This window comes from Pan paniscus, chromosome 22, assembly GCF_029289425.2.
Source record: "Pan paniscus chromosome 22, NHGRI_mPanPan1-v2.0_pri, whole genome shotgun sequence".
NCBI classification, from domain to species: Eukaryota; Metazoa; Chordata; class Mammalia; order Primates; family Hominidae; genus Pan; species Pan paniscus.
Window position 1 is genome coordinate 37257559 of NC_073271.2, and position 19522 is coordinate 37277080.

Below are 19522 nucleotides of genomic sequence, written 5' to 3' on the forward strand. Positions count from 1 at the left end.
TGGAAACAGCTGCCCTGAGCATACAGGGCACGCTGACACCTGCTGATTCCCCCATCCTTAAGGTCCTGTATTGTTCCTAACACCACGTGGATCTTCTTGCCAGATGCATTAAAGTGTGAGAAGAGTTAAAAATCACTTATAACTGGAGTGACTGGGGGTTAAAGAGGAGAAAAAATTTGAACCTGACTCAAAGGATGAGCATGTTTTTCTTTCTTTCTTCAGCACATTGGCTGGGTGTGGCAGCTCCATGCCTATAATCCCAGCACTTTGGAAGGCCGAGGTGGGAGGATTGCTTGAGGTTAGGAGTTCAAGATCAGCCTAGGCAACATAGCAAGTCCCTATCTATATATATATATTTTTTAATTAGCCAAGCTTGGTGGTGCATGCCTGTAGTCCCAGCTACTCAGGAGGCTGAGGCAGGAGGAGCACTTGAGCTCAGGAGTTCAAGGCTGCAATGAATTACAATTGTGCCACTGCACTCCAGCATTTGCAACAGAGCAAGACCTTGTCTCAAAACATATTTATTAAGCACCTACTGCATGTCAGGGCCTTGGTCTAAGCCCTGGTATGCAACAGTCAACTAGACAGAGAGAGTCTTGGCTTTTACAGAACCTCCCCTTATAAGGAAGACAGACTGTCAAGGAAGTAAACAGACTTTTAGAGGAGTGCTGTGAGACAGTGCAGTGTGGGAAGGGGTATGGGTGAAAGAATCCTGCTTTATAAGGGCGGTTATGGAAGACCTCTCTGAGGGTGCAATTTGAGATGAGATTGGCTTGAGGAGGACTGAGCCTTCAGAAGTTAGGGAAAGCGTGTCCCAGGCTGCAGCCAGGGAGGTGAAGACTTGAGGGTGTCAGGGTGAGGAGTGAGGGTGTCAGGGTGAGGAGTGAAGGTGTCCAGGGTGAGGAGTGAGGGTGTCAGGGTGACTGAGGGTGCCAGGGTGAGGAGTGAGGGTGTCAGGATGACTGAGGGTGCCAGGGTGAGGAGTGAGGGTGTCAGGGTGAGTGAGAGTATCCAGGGTGAGGAGTGAGGGAGTCCAGGGTGAGGAGTGAGGGAGTCCAGGGTGAGGAGTGAGGGTGTCAGGGTGAGTGAGAGTATCCAGGGTGAGGAGTGAGGGTATCCAGGGTGAGTGAGGGTGACAGGGTGAGTGAGGGTATCCAGGGTGAGTGAGGGTGACAGGGTGAGTGAGGGTGTCCAGGGTGAGTGAGGGTGTCAGGGTGCAGAGTGAGGTGTCCAGGGTGAGGAGTGACGGTGTCTGGGGTGAGTGAGGGTGTCCAGGGTGAGGAGTGAGAGTGTCAGGGTGAGTGAGGGTGTCCAGGGTGAGTGCACATGTGTGGTGAGGAGGTGTTTGCAGTGCTTCAGGCGCAGCAACTCTTTCATCTAGTTTAAAATTGTGCTCTGAGGTTAGATTTTAGTAGAACAAAGGCCTTACAAAGAATGTGAAAACATTATGCTTCCCTGCTTACAGGCAATTAAAAAGGAGAATCAAGCTGAGGGTGCCTGGTGTGGGGTGGGGTGGAGAAGACCACAGAGACTATTGTGTGTTTTATTCAGCAGTGTCCTGGGCTGCTTTCTCCAGAAATGGCCCTGAGACATGGATGTAAGTGTGGCTAGTTTACTGGGAGATGATCCCAGTGATGCAGGACAGGCGAGCCCTAAGATTGAAGCATAGCCCAGGAGGGTTCTTAGCTTTGCCCAGGAAGGAACTCAAGGGCAAGCCAGTGGTGTTAGCAACTTTTATTGAAGCGGCCGGCTGTGCACAGCAGCAACAGAGGCGCTGCTCCTTGCAAAGCAGGGCTGCCCTACAGGGTGTGCGCCCACAGTAGCAGCTCAGAGGCAGTTCTGCAGTGGTATTTGTATCCACTTTTAATTATATGCAAATGAAGGGGCAGTTTATGCAGACATTTCCAGGGTGAGGGTGGTAACTTCTGGGTTGTTAGGTCGTTGCCATGGAAAGGGCAGTAACTTCTGGGTGCTGCCAGGGCCATGGTGAACTGACTTGACACAGGTCGGTGTGTCCTATGGAAACTAGCATCTGCCCTGGACCTATTTTAGCTAGTGCTCAGTTTGGTCTGAGTGCCTGAGCCCCACTTGCAGAGTTGAGTCCCACCTCCTACCTCATTCCCCCTTCAGAGATTAGATACTCCTCCTTAATCTTAAGGGGGCTGCAGAAGGGCGGAGATCTGTTTTCCGTAACTACTTCCTGCTGAGTTTATGGACGTAGGCCCTGCCTAGCACTGGAGGAGTAAAAATCTCTGGATACCTGATCTAAGGAGCCCAGAGGCAGGACGATTTCATTCTCCGTGTCAGTGGACAGGATGGGCTGGAAGCCTTGTGCCAGCATTGTCTCTGGAACTGTGGTAATCTAGAATACACAAACTTTACTAAGAGGTTAAAGAAGCAAGGACCAAACATTTGTAACAAGACAGTTGTCAAAGGTCCTAGAAGAGGTGAAAAACAGGTGAGACTTGGGAAGGCACTTTTGATGGTTGACCAGATATAGTTGGGGGCAGTGCCCTGGTTATATCTATGTAACTAGGTAGCTTGCTCATAGATCTTTTGAATGTTAACCTCAACCTGTCCAGAGTTAATATATGTGCAGCAGGTTTTATTAATAACCGCACAAGACTCCACCTTGTTCAGCTAGTAAATAATCCAATGCTAGTCTGTTAACAACAACTACATTTGCCAGAGTCTGGGGAACTCTTGAATTCTCTTTAATGCCTGATCTCCGTTGGTGGCTAAGGATTCTAGGATTTGAGCCAAGTTCTTTAGCGTTAACTCATGGTAGGCAAAGCCACCCCAGGGTGCTGCTAGTCCTATTGCCACCCTGATTCCTGCCAGAATTAGTTTTATTGCTTACTTATTTCTGATATTCTTGGGTCCTAGGGGTTATAGATTGTGACCCCTGGAGGGGTAAGAGTGGCCAACGTTCATTCATGTCAGTTCCGAGTTTTTTAGATACAAGGGAAAGCTATTCCTTAAAGAAGAGGTGACTCCTTAGGGAGTTGGAGTGGTTACAGGGTGTGACTTCTTCCCATTCATAGTCACAAACAAAAATGAACCCAACTGGGGCACCAAGAGAAGCCCTGCGGGGTGCGATGTTTATACTTCATTGCCAGGTTGGGTCTATAGAGATATTTTCCACCTGTTCTCATGGTGGTGGTTGAACAATCTTTGTTTTCTAGAAGAAGGTAGTACTGTCACCTTCCCAGATCAGGCAGTTGTTTTTCCTTTGTATGTTCCCATCCGGGAGAAGGTACCATATATGGTCTTTTCACTCACAAATGGAATCTCATTTACCTCCCCGTGGTCTTGGAAACTTGGCAACTAGAGTTGGACCAGAGCATCGCAGGGAAGCTTCCACTTTAGTGTCATTAATGTGAGAGTGGATGCAAATGTTAGAGTTATGAGTGCACTGGAGATATAGATGCCCAACTTCCCAGATTCCGATAATAGTGGTCAGGGCAGGGGGACAGCAGGGTTCAGGTGGGATCCACTAAGTGGGGAAGAGTTCCACTTCACAATAGGGGTTTGGGTATTTTGGGGTGCTATGGTTAGTTAGGAGGTCTGGGGACATGGTCCTGAGATTTTCCAGATAGGTCAGAAGATGAAACTGTCTATCCTGGGGGTGTTGATGACACATCTGGCAGCCATAAAGATGATTCTATGATGCTATAATTTTTGAAATATTTACTGTAGAATTTTGTCCACCCTCCCTGTCCACATACACACTAGCTTAGGTTAATTAGAAGAGCAAACAGAATTAACAGTGGCATCATGGTATCTGGTTGGGTCTTAGAGTAGCTTCTATACCCAACAAGCCCACAGGAGATGTTTCCCAGGAGGAGGTGGCTGGTTAAAGCCATAGAAAGGAAGTACTACAGTCAGGAAGAAGAGCAAGATTAATGCTCCTATTCCCATCTACAGCATTACATTACCTCTTCTGGCTGAGTGTTGATTATTTTAAATAGGTAGCAGAGGTCTTCCAAAGCTTTACTGATATTGGTTGTGGTTGTAGTGCCCTTCCTTTGTGCCTGTGACTCATAAGAAACAGGTTTAGTCCTGGATCTGTGTGCCCAAGTAGGTGTTCCCTGAAGTTTAACAGCAGTGGGGGCACTTAACAATACCTGATAAGGCCCCTTCCATTTCATTGTAATTGATTCTTGGGGTATCCCTGTCTTTACCCTGTCTTTAAGGTTTTAGCAAGACTAAGTCTCCTGGTTGAACAGGGGAGCTATTTTTTCCTTTGTGGGGAAGGACAGTATTTTATTTTTATATTGGAGGGCCTTTTGAACCTGTCCTAAATTCTAAAGGGGAGGGGGAAGGTTCATATAGGTAATTACTACAAGCCAAGACCACAGCAGCTCAACACATAAAATCCATAGACAAATCAGTTTTACAACCCCATTTCCTGGCTTCTAGTTCTTGGCTTCCATACTGCTCAAAAGGAGTTCAAGGGCCAATGAGTGCCCGCCCACCTCCACACTCATGCACTGTGCAGATGACTTACACAGACCATCTACAACATAGCTGAATTTCCTGACATGTTCTATACTACCTCTTTCTTAAAGTTATTTTACTCTAGGATAGGGAATTTACTATACAGGATTCCTCCACATATAAAATTACTCTTTCTTTATATCCTTCCTTGCAAAACAAAAAATACATTTTCTATTCATAATGTTCTTTACATCTCTCTTTTCTACTCACTGGTTCACTCATGTTTTGAACCTCCCATTTAGTAACTTCCGGATTAGACAAAAAATTTTTTCTCAATAAAGAATACATTTCTTTAGCACATTTTATGGAAACCTAGGAAGGAAGAAGTCATGAACTTCACACTAGACATTGTTATTCTATAGCTGAGAACCATTCTACCATTTTATGATTTTAAACCACACATTAAGCATATCCCATTTACGTGTATTTAATTATTTCACTTTTAACTTTATCTAGATCACCGAGAACCAAGGTACCATGCAAAGCTGGTCACCATTTAAAGCCATTTTAACCATTTTAAAGCCTATGAACATCAGTGACTTACCTAGGTAAAAATCCTAAAGTTAAATTTTAGAAGATACAGGATTCTCTTCAAACTAATAAGCTTTCAGTAGTCTTATTTGTTGAATGTATGAGTGTTCTTTTATCTATAAGCCAGTTTGACAGCACGCTAGATATAACACACATCACAATACATGTACATATACCCAAAAACATATTAAATAAAATGACGTACACAAGACAACTGGATTCAAGTTATTTACAGAACTGGGACCCATCTACCTGGCCAAATTTTGTTTGCCCCGATAGGTATGGAAAACAGGAAGAGGCAGGACAGGGAATCCCATAGCATCAACTAAAAAGGGGAGGGAGCAAACTGCATTGCTCAAAAGGAGATTCTGGAGTCCCCAAGCCACTGGAGAGCACACTCGGTGGTGGAAATACCAAAGAAAAATGTTCAGGCGGCTGCTTATCTGCCACTGTGGAAAGCTGGCCTCTGGGACAGTAAACTTACTTGAGCCAAGCAGCTCACTGGGGCTAGTAGAAGAAGGTTAGCTCTAGTATCGATGGAAGCTTTTTGTTGTTATTGTTCTCTCTCACCAGAGCAGTTAGGACATTTGCATTGCCAGGGGCCCTTTTGCTTATAGTAGGCGCAGTGATTCTGGCCCAGGGGTCAGCAAGTCAGGCATCAAGTCTTGTCTAGGCATCCCAGATGCTAATTTTGTAACATTTTCTCAAGATGAGTAATCCTGAGGGGCAAGGGGGCTTAAAGTCACTGTTAACAATTGTACTTTTTGGCTATTTCTTTTTACTCCCCTCTTTTGCCCTGTCCCTGTTGTTGTAAACTTTAAAGGCTACGTTTAAGCGTTGTTTCATAGGACTTGAAGGTCCCATTGCTGCTTTTTGTAGATTCCTCCTAATGTCAGGAGAAGATTGAATGAGAAAATGTATACCCAGGAGAGCTTGCCCTTCTGGGGTGTCTGGGCCTGCATTAGTATATTTCCTGAGTGCTTCAACTAAAAGACCCTGAAACAGAGCGGGATTTTCATCTTTTCCCCGAGTTATTTCTTTAACCTTGTCATAATTGACTGGCTTAACCACACACTTTTTCCTCTACTTTTTTTTTCCCCACAGCACAGCAAGCGGATGACAGTATTTGTAAGTCGTGGCAATTTGAAGAACATAGTCAACGTAACAAACTCTTGTATAAGCTTTTCTGGTTTATCTGAAAACTGGCCAATTCTTTCCTTTTATAAGGTCTAATTAGACATGGAAAGTGGCATATGTACTCTTTGAGTGTTCCCTCATTTCCATCAGCTACTTCCCACAATGGACACAGGCTTGACCTTAGGGGCTGATATGGAGCCGCACTCCTGGTGTACTGGTTGGGCTCATTTTCTTGGGCAGCAGAGGGTATAGGCTAGGGCTAGTTGGATAAGGGGGAAAGGTGCCTGATGATATTGGGGTGGAATCTTTCATTAGAGAATTGGCGAGAACCCCCACTCAGGACGGGGGGACTGAAGAGACTCTGGGGAGGCTTATGAACTTTCTATGGGGAGCAGCTAGGTGGGGATCCCTTATGCATGGCATTCTAATGCCTGGAAGTAACGTGATCCAGTATAGAGCCATAAAAGCCTGTACATAAGGGATCTCTTCCCATTTTCCTTCTCTTTTACAAAATAAGCCTAATCGTAAAATATCATTATAGTATATAGAACCATGTTTAGGCCAGATATATTCGTCGTCTAACTTGTATTTAACCCAAATGGTGTTGCAATACAAAATGAGTTTCTTTTTCTTTAAGCCAAATTTGAATTTGCTCCAATAGCTTAAAAGACACCCTAGTGGCGAGTCCCTTGGGATGCTCCTTGTTGTCCCCATGCCTATATTAAGGATCTCTCTACAGAGGGTTTTAATTAGCCCAAGTTTAGCAAAAGCCTAGTTACTCTTCCCTCTTAAATTCCCGTGTTCTTTAAAGGTGTAAATATAGATAGCAAGGTGTTATAAAAATGGATTATGAGCTACAAATGGGCAGTCGAATGTTGAGCCTAAATTCCTTAGAGATCTAGAGTTGGGTGGAGAGGGGGGCTAAACAAATGGAGGAAGGGAAAGGGGTAAACAGCGTTGCCCAAGGGGAGACCCAGAGGCTCTGACTTGCTGAAGAACCTACCCAGTAGTGGAGATACTGAAAAAAATATTGGGCTGGCCACTTGTCTACCACTGTAGGTGGCTGACTGCCAGGCCAGGAGCCTGGGAGCTCCCAGTTCCTTTGACCGAGAGCAGCTTAGGCAAGGGAGTTATAAGACAGTACACAGGAAGGAGCTTGCAACTGGCTATTAGGAAAATAATACTCCTAACTTCAGCGTGGAAAAAGACAAGACCAATATTCGCCTAGCGAAAGGGGTATAACCCACAATCCTAGAGGAAATGTCAGTGCTAAAAACCCCAGAGCATCTGGAGGGTGGCCTATAATACCGATGCTGAGAACCCAAAATGCCTGCGTTTCAGCCAACAAGGATGCCCTCGCCAAAGCAGCTGTGCACAGCAGTGCCAAAAACCCTGGGGTACCCAGTGGGCAGCCAACCCCGTGAACCCAAGACCAGGTTACAGAACATAGAACAATGTGACAACGTGACTCTGGTATCCCAGAGTCAACACAACAGGGGACCTCTCACAACCAAGTGTCCTGCCTTAAACAATTGCCCAAATACAATTAACAGAAAGACGAAAGCAAACATAAGACTCCAAACAAGACATACATGTTAGGACTGAAAATGAAACCGAAGTGGAGCAATAAAATGGAGTCAGAGGAGAAAGAACCAGGTGAAGGGGTGGCAAGAATGTGCTTCAAGGCACCTAAACCGTGGGGAACTGACCGCTTAGCCAAAGGCTTTTATTTCCTAGCTTACCTGATATTACTGGGGGAGGGTGCAAAGGGGACTCTCACCCATCCACAGAAGACAAAATGGCACCAGCCAGTTTTCCACATGGGACCCAGGCACAGGTCTCTCTAGGTTCCCCAGCTTGGGGGTGCTCAGCTTCTGTGTCGGGGGCTGGCTGGTTAGAGCAGTGGGTCCCACACGAGGCAGCTGTACTATGGACACTTGGCTGTCCACTCAGTTTCACCACCTGCCAGGGAGAGATGATGGCTGTGAAAAGAGGCACTGGTTAGGGTTAGAGCTCAGTAGTGTTAGCAGCTCTTTATTGGTACTTCCTCAGTGTTACAGATCTTACATCCTCAATCACAGACTGCTTCACCGTCTCTTGCTGTCTTGCCAACTGCTGTCTCTTGTCTCTCACCAATTGCTGCCTCTCTGTCTCTGCTGTCTTGCCTCTCTGCCAATTGCCACCATCTCCGCTGTCCTTATCCCTTTGCTGGTTGCCAGATGATGCAGGACAGGCAAGCCCCAAGACTGGGGCTTAGCCTGGGAGAGTTCTTGGATTTGCCCAAAGATTCAAGGGTGAGCTGGTGGTGTTAGGCAGCAGCTTTCATGGAAGCAGCTGTGCACAGCAGCGCCAGAGATGCCGCTCCTTGCAGATCAGGGCTGCTCCATAGGCTGTGTGCCCTGAGTAGCAGCTCAGAGGCAGCTCTGCAGTCATATTTATACCTACCTTTAACTATATGCAAATTAATGGGCGGTGTATGCAGATACTTCTAGGATGAGGGTGGTAACCTTAGGGCCATTGGGTCATTGCCATGGAAAGGGGTGGTAACTTCTGGGTGTTGCCATGGAAACGGTAAACCGACATGGCATGCTGGTGGGTGTGTCCTATGGAAAACTGCATCTGCCCTGACCTGTTTTAGCTAGTGCTCAGTTTGGTCCTATGTCCAAGCCTTGCCTCTGGAATCAAGTCCCGCCTCCTGCCTCACCAGGAGTCGCAGGTAAGAGTGTGTGTCATGGAGGAGGTTATAAATGTGGGCCACTGAGACCCACTCCCCCCTGGGGAACTCTGAGAGGTGACATCAGATAGATTCAGCTGTGCTGACTAGGGGGCAAGGCAGCTGGGCCTTATCACTCCCTCCTGCCAACCATGGGTGGAGGGCAGCTCACAGGGGGTTCACTCTTCAGCATTTCTGGCTCAATAGCTGGCCAAAGAAGCCATCTGCAGAGAGTCACAGGTGCTTGCATTTAGAGGCTGTAGAGTCAAGTGCCCAGGAAGGGTGTGGCTGGCAGTTTGCTGTAGCTACTGTGTGCCTAGAACAGCCACTGTGTGCTAGAACCATGGCTGGCACAAGTTAGGATGATATTTGAGGAATGAAAGATCGAATATGTTCTACCACTGAACGTATTTGAGAGCATTATTTTGGCCCAGGAATCACAAAACAGAGTTTTAAAACTGTTCTTTAAAATCCTAACCTGCTAGCAGGCTCTAGAATCTAACTCATGAAAGCCTCTGTGAGTTTGGAGTGTGCCTGTCATTGCTGTGTAGTTCCTTGAACTTTTATTGGAAGGTGAAGATGTGATGTGTGGATACTGAGCAAGAGAAAATGGTTGGGGGGCAAAGGGTGATCGTGTTTGAGGTTATAAACGACCACAAAACCGCCTTTGAGAGTTGAGTGCTCTGAACGTTAAGAGCTTGCAAACCCTTTAGAATGGCTGGGCTTTGTATGGTTGACTGGCAGCACAACAAAGTTGCAAGCAAGTGTTAAATTCCTGACCCACTACCACTTCCATGTAATCCATCAGGAAGTTTACCAAAGTATAGCTCCCACAGCTTTTGTATATATAAGAATTTACTATGTAGTAGTTCCTTTATATTCTGTATAACATCAGTTCTTAAGTACACACACATTTTGAAAGTACGTAATATTGTTATCATCCTTCCATTAGTCAATATATGTACATTTTGGTTTAACCCTGTAGTCCAGGGGCAACTTCTATGATCCCTCCTTCTTGCTTTTTGCACCCAAATAGGAGAGAAGGCAGTGTCATTCAGAATGGTCGGGCTGCAGGCACCTGTGGGCCGTGTTTATAGAGAGTGGAATCACTCTGTGCCCAGCAGAACCCACGTCTTCCCCTCCATGTCAGAGCTGGTGCTTCACTTGGGGCCTGCTCATCTCTGTCTCCATGGACATATGCCTCATTGCCTGGGTTTATGAATCATGAGGCTAAGTAGAGAATTGAAAACAACTCCCAATATTTGTGTTCAGGCCTAGGGAGAGGCAGGGTGTTCCATGGTTGGCAGGCCTATGCAAACCACCCCAGAGTCCAAGGAAGCTGAGAGGCCGAAGAAGAGGCTGCCAAATCCAGTTTCTCAGAAAGAAATATTTAATAGGGACTTATGAATGGAAGTCATGCCTGTGTCTAGAGTGGTGGCGAGACGAGATATGGTGGATTCCCACCCATCACCCCCCAGACCCAGGGGTTACATACCATAGGGAAGGAATGTCTAGGGCAGTCGAAAAGGCAAGAATCCTATGTGAATCTGCCTAAGGGCAGGATTGCCTGAGCTAAGGGCAGGATTTACCAATAAGTACTTTCTCTTACATAAGGAACAATAGATAAGAGAAACCTTAGAAGCCTTCCAGGACCTGGGGTCAATCAGAAGTCAACATGGTGGTGGGAATCCAAGGATGGAGTTGCTTTAGCCTCTCCACAGGGTCCTGCTCAACTTCAACCTTAAGCCTCATGTTCCAAGCCAGTGTCAACAGGATTCTTCCTGGGGCCACTGGGTTTTAGCACAGCCAATGGCACATTGGTTACTGTGGTTCCTTAGCCCTGTAATTGCATCAGAGGCCTGCCCAGAAGACTGATTGGAGGCCAGCAGTCTCGCTCCTGTGGCCAGGCAGCATCTTCTTGTGTCCCTCGAGAGTTTTGAAGGTATTTTCACATTATCTTCCCGATGCTGTTGATAAGTCTGATGCAATTGTAATTCCTGATTCACTGTATATGAACTGTTTTCTTTCCCTCCAGAAACATGTGAAGTATTCTTGACCTGGTATTTGGAAATTTCTTGTTGATGTGTCTTAGTCTGGATCTTTTAAAAAAAAAAATGCTGGGCACTTGGTGAATCTTTTCAGTCTAGAAACTCATAACGTTCATGTCTGAGAAATTGTCTAGTAATTGCCTGTTCTCTCTTCTTGGACCTCCCATTATTCAGAAGTTGCACCTTCTAGTCTGGTCTCTCTGCTTCCCTTGTCTGTCTTTTTGGTTCTTCTCTCCATTTTCATTTCTGCCACCCACATTTTAGTTTTCCGGATCACTTTCTTTTTCTCTGAATGCTTCTGTTTTTGTTTGTTTTTCACCTTATTCCTGTTTCAGAGTTGCACATCTTCTTATGTTTCTCTGAGAAAATTATGATTTTGCTTAACATTTGATTTCTGCTTCCTGCTTTTTATCTGTCTCCTCCAAGTTCCTTGTTTCAGTGTGTTTGTCATGGTCTTTGTGTCTCATGCTAGAGGCTTTCCTCACTATCTCATGATTATTGGCTGTCTGTTCATATTTAAAAGAGAAGCATTCAAATTTGATTGGAAGTTAAGGACTATATGGAGACAAGGTATAGAAAATATTTTCATTGTTTTATTAGTCAGGGTTCTGTAGGGGAACAGAATAGGAGATAGATATAGATAATAGAGATAGAGACATAGACATATAGATAAAGGGGAGTTTATTAAGTATTAACTTACACAATCACAAGATCCCACAGTAGGCTGTCTGCAAGTTTGAGGGGCAAGGAGAGCCAGTCTGAGTCTCAAAACTGAAGAATTTGGAGTCCAGTGTTCAAGGGCAGGAAGCGTCCAGTCCGGGAGAAAGATGTAGGCTGGGAACCTAGGCCAGTCTCTCCTTTTCACATTTTTCTTCTGCTTTATATTCACTGGCAGCTGATTAGATGGTGCCCTCCAGATTAAGGGTGGGTCTGCCTTCCCCAGCCCACTGCCTCAAATGTTAATCTCTTTTGACAACACCCTCACAGACACACCCAGGATCAATACTTTGTATCCTTCAATCCAATCAAGTTGACACTCAGTATGAACCATCACAAGTCCACCCCTTGTCAACTTGAACCCATACACATCTGAGATCATACATAGTCTTCAAATAAAGACAATAATAAGGTCATAATTATGCCTAACATATTACAACTATTCTTTGTACAACCTGAAACACACCAGTCTCCAACCCAAATACTATTACATAAAGTTAACAATACTTAAATGCTGATTTGAAGTCAGTAAATCTTATGTCACATGCTAAAGGAAAAAGGAAATAAAATCAAGATATTTTCTTAGTACAAGTATAAACATGCACAAACATGTTTTTAACAAAACAAGGAAAAAATACTCATGACAATTACAGTCCTCGTTTCTGCAGCTGGTCACGTGGTTGTAGCCGGTATTGATGACTGCCTTCTTCTACTACCCATTCTGTATTCCCTTTGCCTTCAGCAAACACCTTGGCAGGTTGTGATTTTTTTTTCCTGGTGGAGTGACCCAAACCTTCATTCCTGAAGGGTCTGGGCCATTTCTAGTCCTGCCTGGATTGGGCTGTTGTAGTTTCCCATTGATCTTAATCACAGGGCATGGTAATACTAAGAGATGCCCTAATGGATCTCCTGTATTCCATGAGTACTCTTCCTTACCTCCATTGTGGAGTAGTAGACTGATTTCATCTTGATAGTCTGGGTCAATCACCCCGGCCAACCGTAACTCCCGTCTTAGTCTGTTGACTTAAAGGTAGGAGGAGCCCAGAGTGTCCAGGTGGCAATCTGAACTTCCAGTTTAATGGGATTGTTGTTGTGTCTCCTGGTGGCAGTGTTCCTCCCTCTGACACTAAGACCTCTAGACCAACAGAACTTAATGTCATGGGAACAGGAAGCAAAAATTTTGCTACTTAATCACTAGGGGTGATTGTGAGTGGTGCCACTTCCACTTCCACCCCTTGATTCCTGGACCCGTGAATCCTGGCTATGGGAGAAACAGTACCATATATGGGACGCTGATTCAGAGCATACACGGCCTTCTGGAGAACTTTGTCCCAGCCATGCAAAGTATTGTCACTTAGTTGGCATTGTAGTTGTGACTTTAAAAGGCCATTCCAACATTCTGTCAATCCTGCTGCTTCAGGATGATGGGGATAACATGGTGAGACCAGTGAATTCCATGAGAATGAGCCCACTGTCGTACTTCTTTAGCCATAAAGTGAGTGTCTTGGTCAGAGGCAATGCTGTGTGGAATACCATGACGGTGGATAATGTATTCCGTGAACCCATGGATGGTAGTCTTGGCAGAAGCATTGCGTGCAGGATAGGCAAACCCATATCCAGAGTAAGTGTCTATTCCAGTGGGAACAAACCTCTGCCCTTTCCATGATGGAAGAGTTCCAATATAATCAACCTGCTACCAGGTAGCTGGCTGATCACGCCTAGAAGTGGTGCCATATTGAGGACTCGGTGTTGGTCTCTGTTGCTGGCAAATTGGGCACTCAGCAGTGGCCATAGCCAGGTCAGCCTTGGTGAGTGGAAGTCCATGTTGCTGAGCCCATGTGTAACCTCCATCCCTGCTACCATGGCCACTTTGTTCATGGACCCATTGGGTGATGACGGGGGTGGCTGGGGAAAGAGGCTGAGTGGTGTCCACAGAAAGGGTCATCCTATTCACTTGATGATTAAAATCCTCCTCTGCTGAGGTCCCCCGTTGGTGAGCACTCACATGGGATACAAATATCTTCACAATTTTTGACCACTCAGAGAGGTCCATCCACATCCCTCTTCCCCACATTTCTTTGTCACCAATTTACCAATCATGCTTCTTCCAATTCCCTGATGATCCAGCCAAACCATTGGCTATGGCCCATGAATCAGTGTATAATCACACATCTGGCCATTTCTCCTTCCATGCAAAGTGCACAACCAGGTGCGCTGCTCGAAGTTCTGCCCACTGGGAAGATTTCCCTTCACTGCTGTCCTTCATGGATGCCCTAGAAAGGGGCTGTAGTGCTGCAGCTGTCCACTTTCGGCTGGTGCCTGCATATCGTGCAGAACCATCTGTGAACCAAGTCCTAGTCTTCTCTTCCTCTGTCAGCTGATCATAGGGAACTCCCCATGAAGCCATCAGTGCAGGCTAAGGGAGAGAAGGCAGGGTGGCAGGAGTGGAGACCATGGGCATTTGAACCACTTCCTCATGTAACTTACTTGTGCCTTCAGGATCTGCTCGAGCCCAATCATGTATATACCACTTCCATTTGATGATGGAATGCTGCTGTGCATGACCCACTTTATGGCTAGATGGGTCAGAAAGTACCCAGTTCATGATAGTTCAGGTCACATGGTGACTTGAAACATTCAGTTTCCACTAAAGCCCAGTAACAGGCCAAGAGCTCTCTCTCAGAAGGAGAGTAGTTATTTGAAGAAGATGGCAGGGCCTTGTTCCAATATTCTAGAGGCCTCCACGGTTATTCACCTATGGAGGCCTGCCAACGGCTCCAATCAGCATCCCTATCTGCCACTGACACCTGAAGCACCATTGGATCTGCTGGGTCATATGGCCCAAGTGGCTGAGCAGCTTGCACAGCAGCCTGGACCTGTTGCAGAGCCTTCTCCTGTTCTGGACTCCGCTCAAAATTGGCAGCCTTTCGGGTCACTCGATAAATGGGCTGGAGTAACACACCCAAATGAGGAATGTGTTCCCTCCGAAATCCAAATAGGCATTGTGCTCTCTCTTGGTTGTAGGAGGGACTAAATGCAGCAACTTATTCTTCACCTTAGAAGGAATATCTTGACAAGCCCCACACCACTGGACCCCTAGAAATTTTACTGAGGTAGAAGGTCCCTGAATTTTAGTCATATTTATTTCCCATCTCCTGGCACATAAATGTCTCACCAATAAGTCCAGTGTGTTTGCTACTTCTTGCTCACTGGATCCAATCAGCATAATGTCATCAAACTAATGGACCAGTGTGATATCTCATGGAAACGAAAAGCGATCAAGGTCTCTCCAAATAAGATTATGACATAAAGCCGGAGAGTTTACTGTCCTACCCCTGAGGTAGGACAGTAAAGGTGTATTGCTGGCCTTGCCAGCGGAAGGCAAATTGCTTCTGGTGGGCCTTATGGACAGGAATGGGGAAAAAGTCATTTGCCAAGTCAATGGCTACATACCAGGTACCAGGAGATGTGTTAATTTGCTCAAGCAATGAAACCACATCTGGTACAGCAGCTGCAATTGGAGTCACCACTTGGTTAAGCTTACAGTAACCCACTGTCATTCTCCAAGATCCGTCTGTCTTCTGCGCAGGCCAGGTGGGAGAGTTGAATGGGGATGTTGTGGGAATCACCACCCCTGCATCCTTCAAGTCCATGATGGTGGCACTAATCTCCACAGTCCCTCCAGGGATGTGATACTGTTTTTGATTTACTATTTTTCTAGGTAGAGGCAGCTCTAATGGCTTCCATTTGGCCTTTCTCACCATAATAGTCCACACCCTACCAGTCGGAGCCAGTGTGGGGGTTCTGCCTGCTGCTAAGCATATCTATGCCAATTATGCATTCTGGCACTGGGAAAATGACCACAGGATGAGTCCGAGGACCCACTGGACCCACTGTAAGTTGGACCTGAGCTAAAACTCCTTTAAGTACCTGACTTCCGTAAGCCTCTACTTTACTGGAGGACCACAGTGACATTTTGGGTCCTCTGGAATTAACGTCAGCTCAGAGCCAGTGTCCAGTAGTCCCTGAAATGTCTGATCATCTCCCTTTCCCCAGTGCACAGTTACCCTGATAAAAGGCCAGAGGTCTCTTTGGGGGAAGGATGGGAGAAAGATCCACTGCATACATTGTCGGTAATGTAGTGGGGTCCTTCCTCAAGGGGACCCGACCCCCCCTTCATTCAAGGGGTTCTGGGTCTGTAAACTAGCTCAAGTCTGGAAATTGATTGAAGAGCCATGATTCTCTGTTTTTATAATTCAAATTAGTCTTTTGGCCATTTGACCTAGAAGTTTTCTGCTTGTATAAATTAAGTAGGAATGCAGTAGGCTTCCTATCAATTTCACTTCTAGGAACACCATGATTAAATTAATTAACCAGTGCCAGAGCTCTACACGAGCCAGACTGTTCTGATTGCTGCTTTGCCTCTGCTGTCCATTAGGGTAGCTGTGCCCACCTGACCTTATCATATCTAGTTTTTGAAACATGGCAGGGAAAATGATTCCACGTAACCTGACCATATCAGCTGGGTGACTGAATAAAACACCTTCTCAGCTCACTTTCCTCTGGCCTGAAGCTTTTTGCTGTAGCTGCTTTTGCAACAAAGGACACAGTTGTAGGCAGTGGATCCTAAATGGAGGTTTCCTGGGGGACTTTAGGGAAAGCTTATATTTTCCTGATAAAACTGTCAAGTGTGGCCAAGATAATACTTCCCCCTGTTTTCTGACTTTAATGAAAATACAAGGCCCTCAACAGAGATAGCTGACTTCTGACTTTGGGAGAGAGGTCAGGGAACAGCAGTGATGCTGTCGCTGATGTTTTTGAGCTATTGGTCTGATATCACTAGAGGCTTCCTTTACATATTTGAGCCATCCTAGATCTATAATTTTCTGTTTACTTGTAGCCAAAAATATTCTAAATGTTTCACCCTCATACTTTTTGAGAAAAAAATAATAGCTTAATAATAATAAAGTACCTTAAGGCAATTTGCCATTCTTTTCCTTTCTTCAAAATCAGCAAAGCATGGCAGGACACATCTGAAAGTCTGTTTACTGTTGTTTTTGTTGATGTTATTGGCAGGCAGGGCACTTATTTCCAGCAGGGAAGAAGCGGACCCAGTTAAAGGGATCTAGACTCTGGTCGTCAGGAACGGGTCAAGCCCTTCACCATGAGAAGAGCACCAAAGAGAGTTAATATGGGGTTGACCAGAGGTAGGCAAAGGAAGGCCTGTGGGCCAAATCTGGCCAGCTACCTGCTTTTATAAATAAAGTTTTATTGGAACACAACCATGCTGGTTTGTTTCATATTTCCTGAGGCTGTTTTCACACTGCAATGGCAGAGGTGAGTGGTTGACACAGATGCCGTCTCACCAAAGCCTATGATATTTACTGTCTGGCCCTATACAGAAAAAGCTTGCTGACCTCTGGGTTAGACTGTCAGGTGGTAGAGACTAAGGAGGGAGTGACAAGTCCCTGTTGGCCACCTGAGGTTTTGTCTGGATCAGGAAGCTGCAGATGGGAGATGTCCAGGCAGTGGCTCAGAAGAACCCATGGAGGACCCATTAGGGGAAGGGTTGGTATGTGGACACCAGCCACGCCCAGGGTGAACCAGCTGTGCAGTCAAATACAGAACTTCCCGTCCCTTACACCTCCATTCTCTGTGTTTCAATTTTAGTGAAGTCACCCACACCCAGAGTGAACCAACCGTGCAGTCAAATACAAAACTTCCTGCCCCTCACACCTCCATTCTCCCTGTTTCAATCCTGGTGAGGTCAGAGGCACAGTCATGAGCAAGGTGGGGAAACAGCAGTAAATCCAACCACAACACCTCTCCTCCCTGACTATAGACCGCCAAGCCTAAATCAGGCCCGTCACGTTGGATGCCAGATAGAAACTTTGATATGAGATAGGACTGGACTCAAAATGCCTAAAATCAAATGTATGACCACAAAGCTTTTTGAAAAATGTAGACTTTGTCCAAGATAGCATTCAAGGGTTGAGAAGTATAACTTACATGGCTTGTTAGAAAGCAGTTGTATGGCAAGAGAGGGTTCTATTAAAATGTTATTCCATCATATAATTTCTATGGAGAGGAATTTGGAAATGGCTAGCAAAATTACGTACATTTATCCTTTGACTCAGAAATCCACTTCTGGGCTGGGCACAGTGGTTCATGCCTGTAATCCCAGTACTTTGGGTGGCTGAGGCAGGCAGATCACTTGAGGTCAGGAGTTTGAGACCAGCCTGGCCAACATGGTGAAACCCCATCTTTACTAAAAAAAATAAAAATAAAAATAAAAATTAGCCAGGCATGGGGGTCCATGCCTGTAGTCCCGGCTGCTTGGGAGGCTAAGGCATGAGAATTGCTTGAACCTGGGAGGCAGAGGTTGCAGTGAGCCGAGATTGCACCAATGCACTCCAGCCTGGGTGACAGAATGAGACTCTATCTCAAAACAAAAAACAAAACCAAAAAAAAAAAAAAAAAAAAAGAGAGAGTGAAATCCACTTCTGGAAGTCTATACAAACATTACACTGGGGAAAAATATGAAAAGCAATTCACAAGGCTATTCACCATGGCACGACTGTCATAGCCAATGATTAGAAATAACCCACATGTGCCTCAAAAGGGGACTGGTTGATTAAACTATGGTAAATCTACACCATCGAACATGATATAAATGATTGAGAATATCTTTAGATACTGCAAGTGAGAACAGCAAGGTAGAGAAACGAGGATAGATGTATACCACTGTTCACCTAAGAAGGTAGCATATGGCACATGGAGGTGTCTTTCCCAAGAAACTGCCCAGGACAAAGGTCTCCAAAGTTAGAGGATGCAGGAAGAAATTAGAATGTCTGAATTTGTTTTGCCTAAAGCAATAAAGAATTTGGCTTTGGTAAGTTGTGATAAACACAGGTAACCTCGTTTGGTTCACCTGCCGGGTGTCCTGGTCTTCGTTGACGGTGACACACTGCAGAGGTCTGGGGTCTAGGGATTGCTGATTCTGCAGCTCAGTGAGCACAACTGGTGCTTCCTCGAATGTTCTTTTGCTTGCACCCTGCTGGTGGCTTCGGTTTCCAGGATTTTGTATGGCATCAGTCTGGTTTGTCTTTTATTTTATCTTATCTTATTTTTTGAGACAGGGTCTCACTCTGTCACTCAGGCTGAGTGCCATGGCACGGTTACTGCTCACCGCAGGTTCAGCCTTTCAGACCCAAGGCATCCTCCCACTTCAGCCTCCCGAGTAGCTGGGACCACAGGTGCATGCCACCACACCCAGCTGATTTTTAATTTTTTGTAGGGATGGGGTCTCACTATGTTGCCCAGGCTGGTCTTGAACTTCAGAACTCAAGGATCCTCCCACCTTTGCCTCCCGAAGTGCTGTGATTACAGGGATGAGACACTGCACCCAGCCAGCCAGGTTTTTTTTTTTTTTTTTTTAAAGAAATACAGTCTCTAAAGATGAGTTACATGATTTTATTTCTCAGAAAGTCACAGTTCCAGATTTGCTGACATTTATGGTGTTAGCAAGTGGCTGGCAGTGGTATGGTACTTAGTAGATATTGAAAAAAATAAACACAAAACAGGTCCCTTTAAGATGATATTTTAATGCTAAGTGAGAAGCGTAACATCTCCTGCTATGGAGAGGTCGTCTGAGGATGATAGCTGTACATGTTTACATCATTAGTTGATTTCTACTACCAAAATGGAGTAAGTTGGCTACCTATAAAACACTTTTGAACCCTTAACTTGGAGACAGAATTTCCTACCTATGTAAAAATCTTTCAAATAATTTTGCTTGTGTTAAAAAAAAAATGGAAATAAGCCATACCTTCCGGTTAGTTTGCTAGTTACTGATTGACATTAGGAAATATGCAAA

The 19522-nt window shown here is 45.4% G+C and overlaps 1 protein-coding gene across 2 annotated transcripts in view; it reads left to right on the forward strand.

Annotated features, from left to right (window-relative positions):
* Positions 1–19522, forward strand: part of BACE2 (beta-secretase 2) — a 109872-nt gene that overhangs the window by 10823 nt on the left and 79527 nt on the right. The window lies entirely within an intron of this gene.